The sequence below is a fragment of the Acanthochromis polyacanthus genome, chromosome 22, assembly GCF_021347895.1.
Source record: "Acanthochromis polyacanthus isolate Apoly-LR-REF ecotype Palm Island chromosome 22, KAUST_Apoly_ChrSc, whole genome shotgun sequence".
Classification (NCBI taxonomy): Eukaryota; Metazoa; Chordata; class Actinopteri; family Pomacentridae; genus Acanthochromis; species Acanthochromis polyacanthus.
The window spans coordinates 27,022,976-27,039,313 of NC_067134.1; the positions used below are offsets into that span (position 1 = coordinate 27,022,976).

A 16,338-nucleotide genomic window follows, 5' to 3' on the forward strand; every position below is an offset into this window, starting at 1 on the left:
AACACTATAGATCAGCTCTCATTGAAAAAAAAATCATTATGAATTTTGTAGAAAAAAACGCCATAGTATAGTATGTGGAAACATGTCATGAAAACATGCCATATGATGAAATAATGTGAAGTACGCCATGTGAACACTTATGGAGCAGTTTTCTTTGAAAAAAAATCATCATGAATTTTGTAGAAAAAAAACGCCATGGTATAGTATGTGGAAAAAAATGCCATTTTTTTAAACATGTCGTAAAAACATTCCATATGATGAAATAATGTATAGTAGGCCATGTGAACCCTTATAGAGCAGTTTTCTTTGGGAAAAAAAACATTAATTTTGTCCAAAAAAAATGCCATAGTATAATATGTGGAGAAGAAATGTCATATTTTAAACATGTCGTAAAAACATTCCATATGATGAAATAATGTATAGTAGGCCGTGACAAACACGATAGAGCAGTTTTCTTTGGGAAAAAAAAAATCATCATGAATTTTGTCCAAAAAAACACCATGGTATATTATGTGGAAAAAAGCGCCATATTTTCAACATGTCGTAAAAACATGCCATATGATGAAATAATGTATAGTAGGCCGTGACAAACACTATAGAGCAGTTTTCTTTGGAAAAAAAAACATTATGAATTTTGTAGAAAAAAAACGCCATAGTATAGTATGTGGAAAAAAAATGCCATTTTTTCAACATGTTGTAAAAACATGCTAGCCTAGCCATGCTACACCCATGTTTCTGACGGCACAAGGGTCTAGGGAAGCTCGACAGGGAGGGAGGCGGGCTAAAAGGTTGTCTATCAAATCCCTCTGCAGCAATTGGGTAGGTATACAACCAATAAACGCAATGAATAGGCTGACGTAGTTCCGAGAGCACCGGCGGATTGTGGCTAAGTCCCATTAGCTTCCCAACCAGCGGAGCCAACTGGTATATTAAGGATTTGCCATATCCCGTCGGCATAAGTCCAAATACGTCTTTCTTCTCAATGAAACACTTCAGTGCCGTCCTTTGTTTATCTTTCAAGTTGAATTTTAGCTTCAAATCTTTAAGGGCTGTGGTCAAAGCCGAGTGGAAAGATAACTGTTTATTGTGCGCCGGTTGTTTCTGTCAGAATCGTCGCGCCTCTGTCGTCACTTCGTTACGCCCGCCTTCTGACTCTACACTTCATGGTGATTGGTCCGGCCAGTTTTAGGAGAATCCAGCCTCGAGCCTTATGGAGGGTAACTAGACCCACCCTGGCAGAGAATTAAATTCGTTGCCGTGGGTTGTCGAGGGCGGCTAGGCTAAAAACATGCCATATGATGAAATAATGTAAAGTAGGCCGTGAAAAACACGTTAGAGCAGTTTTCTTTGAAAAAAAAAATCATTAATTTTGTCCAAAAAAATGCCATATATATGTCGGAATTTTGTCCAAAAAAAAAACGCCATAGTATAGTATGTCGAAAAAAAAGCCATATTTTTAACATGTTGTAAAAACATGCCATATGATGAAATAATGTAAAGTAGGCCGTGAAAAACACGTTAGAGCAGTTTTCTTTAAAAAAAAAATTATCATGAATTTTGTCCAATAAAACGCCATTGTATAGTATGTGGAAAAAAAATGCCATTTTTTAAACATGTCGTAAAAACATGCCATATGATGAAATAATGTGAAGTAGGCCGTGAAAAACACTATAGATCAGCTCTCATTGAAAAAAAAATCAGCATGAATTTTGTCCAACAAAACGCCATAGTATAGTATGTGGAAAAAAAATGCCATATTTTCAACATGTTGTAAAAACATGTCATATGATGAAATAATGTATAGTAGACCGTGAAAAACACTGTAGAGCAGTTTCCTTTAAAAAAAAAAAAATCATCATGAATTTTGTCCCAAAAAAACTCCATATATATGTCGGAATTTTGTCCAAAAAAAAAACGCCATAGTATAGTATGTCGAAAAAAAAGCCATATTTTCAACATGTCGTAAAAACATGCCATATGATGAAATAATGTAAAGTAGGCCGTGAAAAAACACGTTAGAGCAGTTTTCTTTAAAAAAAAATCATCATGAATTTTGTCCAAAAAAACGCCATAGTATAGTATGTGGAAAAAAAATGCCATTTTTTAAACATGTCGTAAAAACATTCCACATGATGAAATAATGTGAAGTAGGCCGTGGAAAAACACTGTAGAGCAGTTTTCTTTTAAAAAAAAAATCATCATGAATTTTGTCCAAAAAAACGCCATAGTATAGTATGTCGAAAAAAAAGCCATATTTTCAACATGTCGTAAAAACATGCCATATGATGAAATAATGTAAAGTAGGCCATGAAAAACACGTTAGAGCAGTTCTTTTTAAACTTCTTGACTAATTCAATTTACTATTTGGTTTTTAAGAGACTAATGGACAACTAAAATAACTTTTTCCACTAAAACTAATAAACATGAGGTCAAATAGAAGGAACAGTTTTAAATCCTGCAGTTCCACGACGACAAGAATAAAGTTTGTCAACAAAAACTCAATCTGCTGCTGGATTCCATTAAAGTCCTAATCATAAAGTGTGATACTAAAGGTTTGTGGTGCTAAAAATCTCAAAGTAAAGACATCAAGTTGAACATCTGGACGGAGGCTGATAAAAGTTGACCTCCCTTCATTTCTCTGGAGCGACTCCATGGATTTTAGGGATGCTGGTTAAAGACCTGCTCTTCTAGTCTTCCTTCTCGTCGCTATAAAAAGTCACTCCATCCTCGCTGACTTCAACACCTCTTCATGACAACTTGTTCTGCCTCTGACCTGGTGGAAACTCCAGAAACTCGGGAAAACCCGTCGAGACTTGGATTTTCGAAAAACTCATTGGGTGGGGGAAGGTGTGGTGGGCGGTGGGGGGTGGCCGCCACCCACCTCCCCGCCTACTCTCCGCTCTGACTCCACCCAGACTCTGCCTTGGCTCCACCCATGTGGCCACTTGGAAACTACGATGTCAAAGGGACGACGAATTTATGTTTTTTTATCTGATCTGTAGCTCAGTGAGTTAAGGGTTTACCCATGGAGCTGCAGGTCGCTGGTTCAAGACCAGACCCTTCTCAAATTTTCTGAAAAACTTAAAGAAAGTAAGTAAAATGCCAGTGGTCGGACTCGATCCTGCTACCTTCCACATGGTAGTCTCTCTTCTTACACCCTGAGCTACTCGCTCAGATACTATTTCCTCTTTTTTTTTGTGCATTCATCTTCTATTTTTTGCCATTTTAAAGTTTTTTTTTAACTTAAGTCTCGTCTCGACCGTTTTCCTCAGGAGGTTGGACTTCAGCCTTTGTGCTGGAGGGTTGAACCCTCAGTTCCAAGACTTTCCAAAGCCTCCACACCTCCCGAGTCCTCAGGACCTGAACTTTCACACAGTCTCAGGGCTGAAATTTTCTAAGTCCCACAGTAGATCTCTGTTAGTTTGAACCTTTCGACAGTCTGAGGACTGAAATTTTGTAAGCTCCTGAGTAGCTCACTGTTAGTTTTAACTTGAGACAGTCCATGGACTGAAATTTAAGAAGTTCCTGAGTAGTCCCCTGTTAGTTTGAACCTTCAGACAGTCTGAGGACTGAAGTTTTAAAAGTTTCTCAGTACTTCTGTGTTAGTTAGAACTTTGTGGTTAACAGAAGTCTTAAAACTTGTGACCATGAATCTTGATTTCACATTTAGACCATCCGAGTTCTTCTCAGACCTTCACTGAACAGTAAAGTTTGTGGAGATCAGAAGGTAACATTAGTTTGATCGATGCCTTCAACTACTAGTAGACTTTATCGGGAAAGCAGTTTTCTGAAATGAGCTCTTAGTAAATCTGTCTACAGTCAAACCAAGAACACAGAAAGAGGAAATGTTTGAAGAAACAACTTGATGTTTTCATTTCAGACTAGAAAACACTTTAAGACCTTTATCTGTTTTTGCTCTTTTTCATCGTTTTATCGTCTCTTCTGTTTAATTTGATCTTCTAAAGTCTAACTGGTGACTTTTCAAATGTTTTGTCTTTAGTTTGATTCTTCTTAAATGTTTAGTTTTGCTCTTTTCTCACCTTTTATTCTTTTCTAATGTCTGATTTAATTTTGAAATGTTTTGTCTTTTTAATGTTTAATTGTTTTTTCAAATGTTTTATCAGCTTGTTTGAAAAATTTCCTTTTCTTTCCCAATGTTTAATTATTAGATTAAATCTTTAAGGTTTTTCTTTTTAAATGTTTTACCATCGTTTAATGTTTAATTTTTCTTTTTCAAAGCTTCATTGTATTTTCTGTTTAATTCCTATTTAAAGTTTTCTCTTTAAGATTTAATTTTCTAATTAAACATTTAATTTTTTAATTTAATGTTTGTATTTTTAGAGGTCTAATAATCTAATTAAATGTTTTGTATGTTTCAACTGTTTAATATTCTTGTTTAACTGTATTTTTGAAATGTTTAATTATGTAAAATATTTCATCTTTAATGTTTTTTAATGTGTAATTTCATAATTATGTTTTGTATCATTTGTTTAATTACATTTTGTCTGTTTAATATAATTTAATTGTATTTAATGTTTAAATTTCTTTTAAAAAATTTATTGTATTATATTTTTTTCCTTTTATTCAATTACTTTTTTGATGTTATTTCTTTAATCTTTTTTCTGTCAAGATTTTAACCCCAACCTTAAAAATGAAACAAACCCTTAAATCACAATAAAAATACTTCTGTTGTCACAATCATGAGTTAGTCAGTTATTCAGTTTATCAATTCAACTTTATTTGTTTAGAACCTTTCACACAGATGACAAAACTACACAAGCAAAGAGAAAAAAACTGATTAAAACTCAAACATTTAAAAAAAAAAAAAAGCTTTAACATGATAATAAAATGTGTTGTGTCCAGGGGATGGAGGGAGTTTATTGAAGTCTTCTTGGGCTCACAGTAAATCATTTAAAATAAAAACTTGATATTCAGTCTAAGGAAACTGCAGAGCAACAGAAGAACCAACAATATCTCCTGTTTTCTCCTTTAATGAGTCGACTCCTCTGGTGCTTTCAGACCAAAGAACTACAGACTCTTCACAACCTGCTCAAACTCTTGGTACAGGACCTCACCACACGGGTCAACAAGGTTTCCTTCTCATTTCTACTGCTGCTCTAAAGTCTGGTCTCCAGAACTTCCTAAAAACTCTCAAAGTCTCTTCTGCTGCAGGTTGCTTTGTAGAACTGTTCCAGAAAACCTCACTAAACCACATGGAGGGGCCTCAAGATAGTCTTCCAAATGACCAAACTAGCACAACCCAAACGCGAAAGTCTCCTGCAGCCTACCAGAGAAGCTCTTTAAACAAAGAATCAGGGCAGGAACTCTTACCTTCTGGACAACCAACATTGGTTCACAAAGAAGAACACAGAATGTGTCTGACCATAAACCTCGAAAGACTCACTACAGCCAAGATAAAGACACAACTCAGCTGCACCAAATCCACTAATCACTGCACACATTAGCACCATGTGCTAACTGTAGCTAAAGAACCACATCTACCAAGACAACTATCCAGTACAAAGCCCTAAAACACACCAAGAAACACATTAAAGAGGATTTTACTGCAGGAAGCTGCAAGCCAACGCCTAAATAACAAACTAAAGCAACAGAGCCAAACCCGGTTCAGTGAAGAGAAGCAGAGGAAATGTTTGACTGCAGACATAAAGCAGGAAGACACTGAGCTGCTCAGGTGTCATGATAACACCAAGCAGCCACCTGGACAGCCAATAGGAACACAGCTTACTGGAAGTCCAGAGGGCTGACTTAGTGAAGGAAATTTAGTTTAAAGTTGAAGCAGAAAGTTAACAAAGAAAGTTCAAAACCACCTTCTGATCCCTGAAATCTCTGAGTTTTCACACATAGAACACTTGAACATGTCAAACTGGTTCCAAAAAAATGCCATTTTTTCAACATGTCGTAAAAACATGCCATATGATGAAATACGGTAAAGTGGGCTGTGAAAAACACTAAAGAGCAGTTTTCTTTGAAAAAAATCATCATGAATTTTTTCCAAAAAAAACGCCATAGTATAGTATGTCGAAAAAAATTCCATATTTTCAACATGTCGTAATAACATGCCATATGATGAAATAATGTAAAGTAGGCCGTGAAAAACACTTTAGAGCAGTTTTCTTTGAAAAAAAAATCATGAATTTTGTCCAAAAAAAACCGCCATAGTATAGTATGTAGAAAAAAAATGCCATTTTTTCAACATGTGGTAAAAACATGCCATATGATTAAATAATGTATAGTAGGCAGTGAAAAACACTAAAAAGCAGTTTTCTTTGAAAAAATCATGAATTTTGTCCAAAAAAAACACCATAGTATAGTATGTCGAAAAAAATGCCATTTTTCAACATGTCGTAAAAAATGCCATTTTTTCAACATGTCGTAAAAACATGCCATTTCATGAAATAATGTAAAGTAGGCCGTGAAAAACATGTTAGAGCAGTTTTTTTTGAAAAAAAATCATGAAATTTGTCCAAAAAAACCCGCCATAGTATGGTATGTGATAAAAAAATGCCATGTTTTCAACATGTTGTAAAAACATGCCATATGATGAAATAATGTATAGTAGGCCGTGAAAAATACTATAGAGCAGTTCTCTTTGAAAAAAAAAATCATGAATTTTGTCCCAAAAAAAACCGCCATAGTATAGTATGTGGAAAAAAATGCCATTTTTTCAACATGTCGTAAAAACATGCCATATGATGAAATACGGTAAAGTGGGCTGTGAAAAACACTAAAGAGCAGTTTTCTTTGAAAAAAAATCATCGTGAATTTTTTCCAAAAAAAACGCCATAGTATAGTATGTGGAAAAAAATGCCATTTTTTCAACATGTCGTAAAAACATGCCATATGATGAAATAATGTAAAGTAGGCCGTGAAAAACAGTATAGAGCAGTTTTCTTTGGGAAAAAAAAAACATCATTAATTTTGTCCAAAAAAAACGCCATCGTATAGTATGTGGAAAAAAATGCCATTTTTTAAACATGTTGTAAAAACATTCCACATGATGAAATAATGTGAAGTAGGCCGTGAAAAACACTAAAGAGCAGTTTTCTTTGAAAAAAAATCATCATGAATTTTTTCCAAAAAAAAACGCCATAGTATAGTATGTCGAAAAAAAATTCTATATTTTCAACATGTCGTAATAACATGCCATATGATGAAATAATGTAAAGTAGGCCGTGAAAAACGCTATAGAGCAGTTTTCTTTGAAAAAAAATCATGAATTTTGTCAAAAAAAACCCGCCATAGTATAGTATGTGGAAAAAAATGCCATTTTTTCAACATGTCGTAAAAACATGCCATATGATGAAATAATGTAAAGTAGGCCATGAGAAACACTATAGAGCAGTTTTATTTGAAAAAAAAATGATGAATTTTGTCCAAAAAAAACACCATAGTATAGTATGTCGAAAAAAAATGCCATTTTTTCAACATGTCGTAAAAAATGCCATTTTTTCAACATGTCGTTTAAACATGCCATTTCATGAAATAATGTAAAGTAGGCTGTGAAAAACACTATAGATTCTTTGTCTCTCTGCTTGTTTCTGCTGCTCAACGCTGAAGATGGTCCAGTGAAGAAGGAGGACGCCTTTCAACAGTGAGATGTTGGATCAAACACGGGCTGGACGTTCAGGTCAGTCACTGTGTGTGTGATGAATGAATGAATGAATGAATGAATGAATGGGTGACGTCAAAACCCCAAAATAAAACAAACTCTAAAAACCAAATCAAACCAAACAACAACTCTAAAAACCAAACTAAACCGAACTCGAACTCCGTCGTTGTGTTTCATCGAATTTCTGATTTCACTTCACTGAGAAACTTCGAGGGAACAAAGACACAACAAGTCAAGGTAAGAAAGCTAGCTGGCTCAGCTAACCAGCTAGCTTTTACTGGATGGACTAGCATTAGCTTTTGGCTAACTCACACCCAGGGGTGAAAGTAGTTTTAAATTCTTGCTGGTACTATTACCAAAACCGTCATCTTGCTCTAAGTTCATGCATGTTAAAATAGCAAAGTTAAAACACAAACAAATAATTAAAGCTGTGCCTTGGACAGTCAGTGCCCTTGCACCCAGGGCCAGAACAAACAGAGTAGCATAGTATGTCTCTGAGAAAACATCATAGCTATCCTTTGGTATGAAAAAACGCCATCATATACATCGTATATTTTACAAATAACAAGTCAAAGGAAAGAGACATACAATGTAGAATTGTAGTAATTGTGGGCTGACTGATTTACTGATTAGCAGAATTTAAGTTTTCACTGATTTATGGTCATAAATACATTTAAAAATGGCGCTACTTTGGCTCTGAACCTTTATCTACCTGAGGTCGCTCTGTCTTCTGGAGTGATTTGATTGGTTATACATCATGAATAAAACTCCTTTAACTTAACATCTGTAAACAAAACAAAACGTATCAACAAAACTTTCTGTTAGAGTTTGTGTTCTTCTAAGTTGAAGTCCAAGATTTTAAATACTTTCATTTACTGCAAATGCATATCTCCTCCAAATGTCTCACTAATAATCATTATCAGCCTTAAAAACCAGAGGATGAATATCACACATTTACGTTGGAAATAAATGTCCTTTAATCAGACATTGTCATGCAAAAGTTGGATTTCCCTTTAATGATGTTCAAATCTTTGAGTGTTTTGTTGATGTTGGTTTCTAAATGTTTTTTGACACTCAGTCCCAAAGATTAAAACCTTCTACGGCTCACAAGCTGCAACAATTCACACATTATCAACTACACTATATTGCCAAAAGTATTTGCTCACCATCCAAATAATCAGAATCAGGTGTTCCAATCACTTCCATGGCCACAGGTGAATAAAATCAAGCATCTGGGCATGCAGACTGCTTTTACAAACATTAGTGAAAGAATGGATCGCTCTCAGGAGCTCAGTGAATTCCAGCGTGGAACTGTGATAGGATGCCACCTGTGCAACAAATCCAGTCGTGACATTTCTTCGCTCCTAAATATTCCACAGTCAGCTGTATTATAAGAAAGTGGAAGTGCATGGGAACGACAGCAGCTCAGCCACCAAGTGGTCGACCACGTAAACTGACGAGCCGGGTCAGAGGATGCTGAGAAGCATAGTGCCAAGAGGTGGCCAACTTTCTGCAGAGTCAATGGCTACAGACCTTCAGACTTCATGTGGCCTTCAGATTATCTCAAGAACAATGCTTTCCATGGCCAAGCAGCTGCATCCAAGCCGTGCCTACTCTCCGCCCTGACTCCGCCTTGGCTCTACCCATGTGGCCACTTGGAAAGTACGATGTCAAAGGGACGACAAGTTTATTTTATTTATCTGACCTGTAGCTCAGTGAGTTAAAGGTTTGCCTATAGAGCTGCAGGTTGCTGGTTCAAGACCAGACCCTTCTTAAATTTTCTGAAAAACTTAGACAAAGAAAGAAAAACAGGATCCGTGGGAGTCGATCCTGCTACCTTCCACTCAGTAGTCTCCCCTTTTACCCCCTGAACTACTCGCTCAGATACTAATTCTTCTTTTTTTGGCGCATTTATCTTCTATTTTTTGCCATTTTAAAGTTTTTTTTTTAAAACTCAAGTCTCGTCTCAACCGTTTTTCTTAGGAGGTTGGACACGTCAGAGTAGTTTTCTTTGAAAAAAATCATCATGAATTTTGTCCAAAAAAAACACCATAGTATAGTATGTGGAAAAAAAATGTCGTTTTTTCAACATGTCGTAAAAACATGCCATATGATGAAATAATGTAAAGTAGACCGTGAAAAACACTGTAGAGCAGTTTTCTTTTAAAAAAAAAAAAATCATCATGAATTTTGTCCAAAAAAACGCCATAGTATAGTATGTGGAAAAAATGACAATTTTTTCAACATGTAAAAACAAGCCATATGATGAAATAATGTAAAGTAGGCTGTCAAAAACACTATAGAGCAGTTCTCATTGAAAAAATCTTTATTTGTCCAAAAAAACGCCATATGTTGAAAAAAATGCCATTTTTTCAACATGTCGTAAAAACATGCCATATGATGAAATAATGTAAAGTAGGGCCGTGAAAAACACTATAGATTCTTTGTCTCTCTGCTTGTTTCTGCTGCTCAGCGCTGAAGATGGTCCAGTGGAGAAGGAGGACGCCTTTCAACAGTGAGATGTTGGATTGAAGGCGGGCTGGACGTTCAGGTCAGTCACTGTGTGTGTGATGAATGTGTGATGTCAAAACCCAAAAATCAAACAAACTCTAAAAACCAAACCAAACCAAACAACTCTAAAAACCAAACTAAACCGAACTCGAACTCCGTAGTTGCGTTTCATCGAATTTCTGATTTCACTTCACTGAGAAACTTCGAGGGAACAAAGACACAAAAAGTCAAGGTAAGAAAGCTGCTCAGCTAACCAGCTAGCTTTTCCTGGATGGACAAGCATTAGCTTTTGGCTAACTCACACCCAGGGGTGAAAGTAGTTTTAAATTCTTGCTGGTACTATTACCAAAACCGTCGTCTTGCTCTAAGTTCATGCATTTTAAAATAGAATTTTGTCAAAAAAAAAAAAACAAAACGCCATAGTATGTGGAAAAAAAATGCGACATTTTCAACATGTCGTAAAAACATTCTATATGATGAAATAATGTAAAGTAGGCGGTGAAAAACACGTTTGAGCAGTTCTCATTGAAAAAAAATCATCATGAATTTTGTCCAAATTATTTATTTTACAGAATAACAAAAAAAACAAGGTTCAGCACAAGGCCAGCATATTAACGCCGAGCTGCCCCAAAATCAAAGCACCAGATTGTAGCAGAACGCGAGACACCAACACCACGCTTTGACAGCTGATCTGGCCCACTGGCCCCGACGATCATTTAACCATTTCCTGCTGATGGTATGGAGCCACAGCTGCTCCCAGCCACTCCCACCGGGCATAACCTGAGACATAGAACATAAAAAAGAGGGGAGAGAACAGGAACAAAAACACAACCTACCCCACCTGCATACAAACGCATCAAGGAACATAATACTCCCTCCCAAAAGAGCAAACACTAGTCTCTAACTTTCATTATCATAGCAACAATATGCCAGTCTATCGGCCACTACTATCACTACACTTACGTACTACACCTCCAGTCAATCTAAAACACTTCGCTAGGGAGGGATCACTTCCCTGAGCACCAGTAACGGCCCCACGGGTCAGAGGTAGTGATACTCCAGGAGGATGAGCAGGTAGTTGCCCCCTCGGCTTCCTTGGACGGCGACTCAACCGACCAGCAGAAAGGAAGCCTGCTTTCAAGCTCTTCGGACCGCACGGGAGCCTTTACTTTGGTTAGCACCCTTCCAGAAAATCTCTCTGGATGACCACAGGCCAGACGGTCACAACCTTTGCCACAGGATAGACCCTGCCATTAGCAATGTCATTTCCCACAATCAAATCAACACCATCGATTGGAAAGCTAAAACACAAGACAAAATATTACAAAAACCAGATACAAAATGAAGTGAGAACCAAAATGAGACAAATGACAGAACAAATAGACAAGAAATTAAACAAAAAAGTTACAAAATATTAAAAAAAACAATGACACAAAACAAAAGAATTATGCAAATAACAAACGAGACACAAAAATGGAAAAAAGCGAAAAATAAAATGACACAAATACGACAAAACACAACCGAAACAAAAAGGAAACAAAATATTCCAAAAATGAGAAAACATTGGGCCATATAGTATTTTACTTTATGATCAAAACAACTTGTCATGGTCTAGAAATGATTTTAAATTTATAGTTCTACTAATTTACAATCTGCAGTTAATGTCTTCTCTGTAATTTTTACACTTTGAGGGCCGGATTGGACCCTCTGGAGGACCACATCTTCGATACCTCTGCTTTAAACTAATGCATTATCGTCCATTATTTATCCATTCTAAGTCATGTCTCCAACCTAAAAGCTGAATGAGGTTGTTATTAGGACTCCTCAGTCACAGAGCGCTGCACAAAGCCACACCCAAGTGTCTTAGTTGCCTTTGACTTCAGTGTGTCGTCAAAAAGTAGGAAGTTCTGGTAGCAGCATCTCAGAAACGACACGTTTGATCCCTCTACTTTATCCTTGGATCTGTGGAGGAACCTGAAGACCTCAGTGATGGCAACCAAACCTCAAACACCTCGAGATCAAGACAAGAATCTGAGTGGAGATGAGCAGAAACCTTGATAGCAATTCTAGGAGCTGTCTGATGGATGTGGTGGCAAAGAAAGGTTTGGACATGAAAATGGTGCCAAAGTTTGTGTCTGGCCAAACTGCAGAACACCAGGTTCCATCATGGGAGAGAGTCTGAGGCGGTGAATCATCTTTTTTTTTCTCTTCTGCACCTTCACTATAAAGGAAACGGTGAATGGATGGAGTTTAATGGCGTCTTGTCACTTTGCCGGGAGCTTGTTTTTGCTCCTCTACAAGTAAACGCCGTTAGTGTTTGTGGTGAAAACGTGTGAACGACGGCCAGCTGTGAGGAGGCTCCCCAAACACCGAACCAACAAGTCGGGGGCATTTTTGAATGAGGACCGTTTGTGCAACTTCACCGTGACATCCAGCATGTGAACCTCCCAGGATGACGTCAGGTCTGCAGCTCGTGGCTGTGACTATAAATAGACGGCTGCTGACTGTCTGCCTCCCCCTCATTTGTATCCGAGAATCACAGGAGCTGCTCACACGCTCCGCTCTCTGCACAAACCTGCTCCGTACGCTGCCGGAAGTTTGCAGCCAATTACAGGCAGAACTGTGGAATTCGTGTGGCAAACTGTGAAACAAGTAATCCTGGAAACGGATCCCAAAGGTGGTTTTAGCTTCATTTTTAGTACGTTCAGCATTGCAATTACATCGATCCTTAAACACAGAGTGACTATGATCAAAATCAAAGCACAGTAATATTAATAATAGGGAATACTAATAATACAGCTTTTCCAGATCCAGACCAACCACACCGCCTCAAACCACTCCTACATTTGGGTTTAGATATTATGTTTTTTTGCTCATTTTAAATGGTAAATGGTTGTATTTATATAGTGCTTTTATCCAAAGCGCTTTACATGGTACGTCACATTCACACACTGATGGCAGACGCTGCCATGCAAGGCGCTAACCACGACCCATCAGGAGGCGACACGAGCGGCTGAGGATCGAACCGGCAACCTTCCAGTTACAAGACGGCCACTCTACCCACTGAGCCATGCCGCCCCATGCTCTCTTCATCCATTTTCTTCAATATTTGGGTTTGTATGTAATTTGTTTTTATTTTTTAATCATTTTTTGGCTCTTTTTTCTATATTTGGCTCTTACATGGTTAACAATAGTCAAAATTACACTTTCTAAACTTCATGTGTGACGCTGAACGTGATGCTTCAAATTGAGGCATTTCATCAAAACTGGATTCTATATTGACACAAACAAATTAAAAATTAGTAGTAGAGTATCCCTATAATGTATGTCGACTCACCCTTCCTCCCCCCCCAGTGGTAACACCTGTGAGAACAGGTTTGTTTTTTTTCCTATTACAGTAAATGTTTTTTTTGGCATTATAACCGCACATTTCCGAGTTCCCTCTACTTTTCTTCCATGGCTGTGGTGTTTCCATGGAGACGTAGAACTTTAGAGTGCAGAAAAAAATGGAGGACAGTGAAGTGCTCTGGGTTCAGACCCTTTAATTCCTAGAACTGAGGAGCTGCATTGGATGCGTTTCTGAGGTTGTGCAGTAACAGTAACTCGTGTCTGATGTTCTGTTTCGGGCGTCTGTTCACCTGTTCAGGTGTTGCTGCAGCAGGTCCAGTCGTTGCTCCACCTCTCCGTAGGTGAGGTCCGTGTCGCTGTCCTCCTCCCCGGCCGGCGTCTCCTGACACTGGGCCGACTCCTCCGCTCCGTCACCGGGACGCTGATGGACCCACTCGTCCACATGGAGCTCTGCAGGGTAAGAACACCGACACACACACGATCTGTTATTAGAACGCTGCCTCAGGGGAAGCATCTTCCTCTCCTTTAAGGTCGGATTGGATATTAAATTGGCTCGCTGAGCTGTTCATAGAATCAATATCACTGATCTCTGCTTTGGCAGCAATCCTCTTACGGCTGAATTATGGGATATTACTATCAAATCAACACGCTGACACAGTTTCCCATCTCAGCAGAGTGACGTAGAGTTGAAGCACAGGGGAGTCCTACGTCAACGGGTATTGTGTGCTGTGAGAGTGATTTATGGGGGATTTAAGGTGGCGGTCAAACATGAAGCAGCAGGAGACGCGCTGATGTCCACAACATGATTCCACTGATTTTAGTTTGGTCTCAACCTACGATCAAACTGACAGTTAGTGGATCTAATCCTCAGTAGTGAAGGTTTAGATCAGGGGTGTCAGAGAAGACATTAACTGCAGATTGTAAATTAGTAAAAGTATAAATTTAAAATCATTTCTAGACCACGACGAGTTGTTTGGATCAGAAAGTAAAATACTAGATTGTTCACTGTCATGACATGACATGGCTTATAAAATGAAAGCAAGAATAGAAACGGATACTCCAGTATATTATGATGGCAGTACAACTTATCATTGATCCATTATCAGTCATATTGACTTGTAATGGCCCTTGTGATAACTTAGCACGGTTTCACATTTCATGTCATTGGCTGTAATGTGTATTTAATACTTTTTTGTTTCGGAGGGACTTTTTTAAAAGAGTGTTGAAAATGGAGTTTGGTTTCTTCAATTATACCAAAAAGTTGATCCAATCATGATGCAGGACTTGTAGCATCCCTGGCTTTATTAAAGAAGTGCTCTCTGACTGACGCCTTTTCAGTTGTTTGTATTTTGTAAGACACCGTAAGAGCTAGGACAATAACAGAAAAAGAAAACAAAATATCACAGTCATATTCATATCTTGACTTAAATACATTTACTGTAATAATAATTTATAGAATAACTGAATTAATCCCAAAATATACACATTATAAACGAAAGAGTAATGACCGGACGATACTACAAAAACTCAACCTAGCTAAAACACACATTCAAAGTCAACACAAAGTCCACAAAACCATCAATAAAAAACGTCACAATTTAAACTACTATAAACACAAATTAAACAGAAACACACACACAAACCTTGTCCCCTTTAGCCAGGTGCTGAACTTTAAATGATTTGTCCGTTTTCTATTTCCTTAACTTTCCGTTTTTTTACATTCTACACTTTTTGTTGTCACACGCCATACTCCTTCCTGCCGTACAACACTACCAAAATAAAAGCACCCGATTTAACTCAATCAAAAGGAACTTAAATTATAAGAAAAACGGAGATGAATAAATAAATTTTAGGTCATTTACAGGACTTTGATTTTGGAAAAAAAAGTTCAAAAAGTTATAACCCTAGTGCTTAGTCTTATTTAAGGTGTTTAAAATTATCTTAAGTGTTTAATATTATTTAAAGCGTTTAATATTATCTAAAGTGTTTAATATTATTTAAAGTGTTTAGTATTATTTAAAGTGTTTAATATTATTTAGTGTTTAATATTATCTAAAGTGTTTAATATTATTTAAAGTGTTTAGTATTATTTAAAATTATCTTAAGCGTTTAATATGATCTTAAGTGTTTCATATTATTTAAAATTATCTTAAGTGTTTAGTCTTAACATTAAACACTTAAGATAATTTTCATTTTTAATTTTCCATTAAAGATTCCAGGTCATTCACTGAACATTTCTACATAAATAAGTGTCAAGTAATGTGTTGCCCTCAAACATCGATTACATTTAAGCGAGGATGTCTTATGAAATCTGGAAAGGTGAGTTCTACAGAAGGATCATAGTTTTCCATTTAACTGATAGGAAACAAGACCTATTAAACTGAGCAGTTGATCACACGAAGCCTGTAAACTTGTACATTCATATTTAAACGTGTGTGTCTTACCAACTTGTGCAACAGAATCACCACACCTGCAATACAAAGGAAAGGTTGACACGTTAAAACACCGTCAGTCTCTCCTGTCTCAAGTTCATTTCAGCACTATGTAGACATGCAACAATAATACAAGCATGCCACTTCATGTTTTCAAAGTAACCTGGAAACCACAGTTTACCATTAAACCAATGAAAATATGTTGATTTAAAAAAATCGTAATACACATAGGAAGTGTCTAACACTTTTTTTTCTTCCACAGATCAAATATGGGAAAAATAACAGATGAATTTAAGGCACATCATCCAAGGAGGAGTCCACTTGGCTTGCTGATTGAAAAAGTTTAAAGAAACAGACAGTGTCACAGACAAACACTGTTCTAGACGACCAAATGCATCGGCCCAGACTAAAGAACTG

The 16,338-nt window shown here is 37.1% G+C and overlaps 2 long non-coding RNA genes across 2 annotated transcripts in view; both read right to left on the reverse strand.

Moving 5' to 3' along the window:
- Positions 1–16,338, reverse strand: part of LOC127532183 (uncharacterized) — an 809,822-nt gene that overhangs the window by 64,862 nt on the left and 728,622 nt on the right. The window lies entirely within an intron of this gene.
- LOC127532190 (uncharacterized) lies at positions 13,018–15,370 on the reverse strand. The gene is made up of 2 exons (XR_007939581.1): positions 15,133–15,370; positions 13,018–13,939 (listed from the first exon to the last, which is right to left on the reverse strand). It is a non-coding gene; the product is annotated as an uncharacterized LOC127532190 (long non-coding RNA).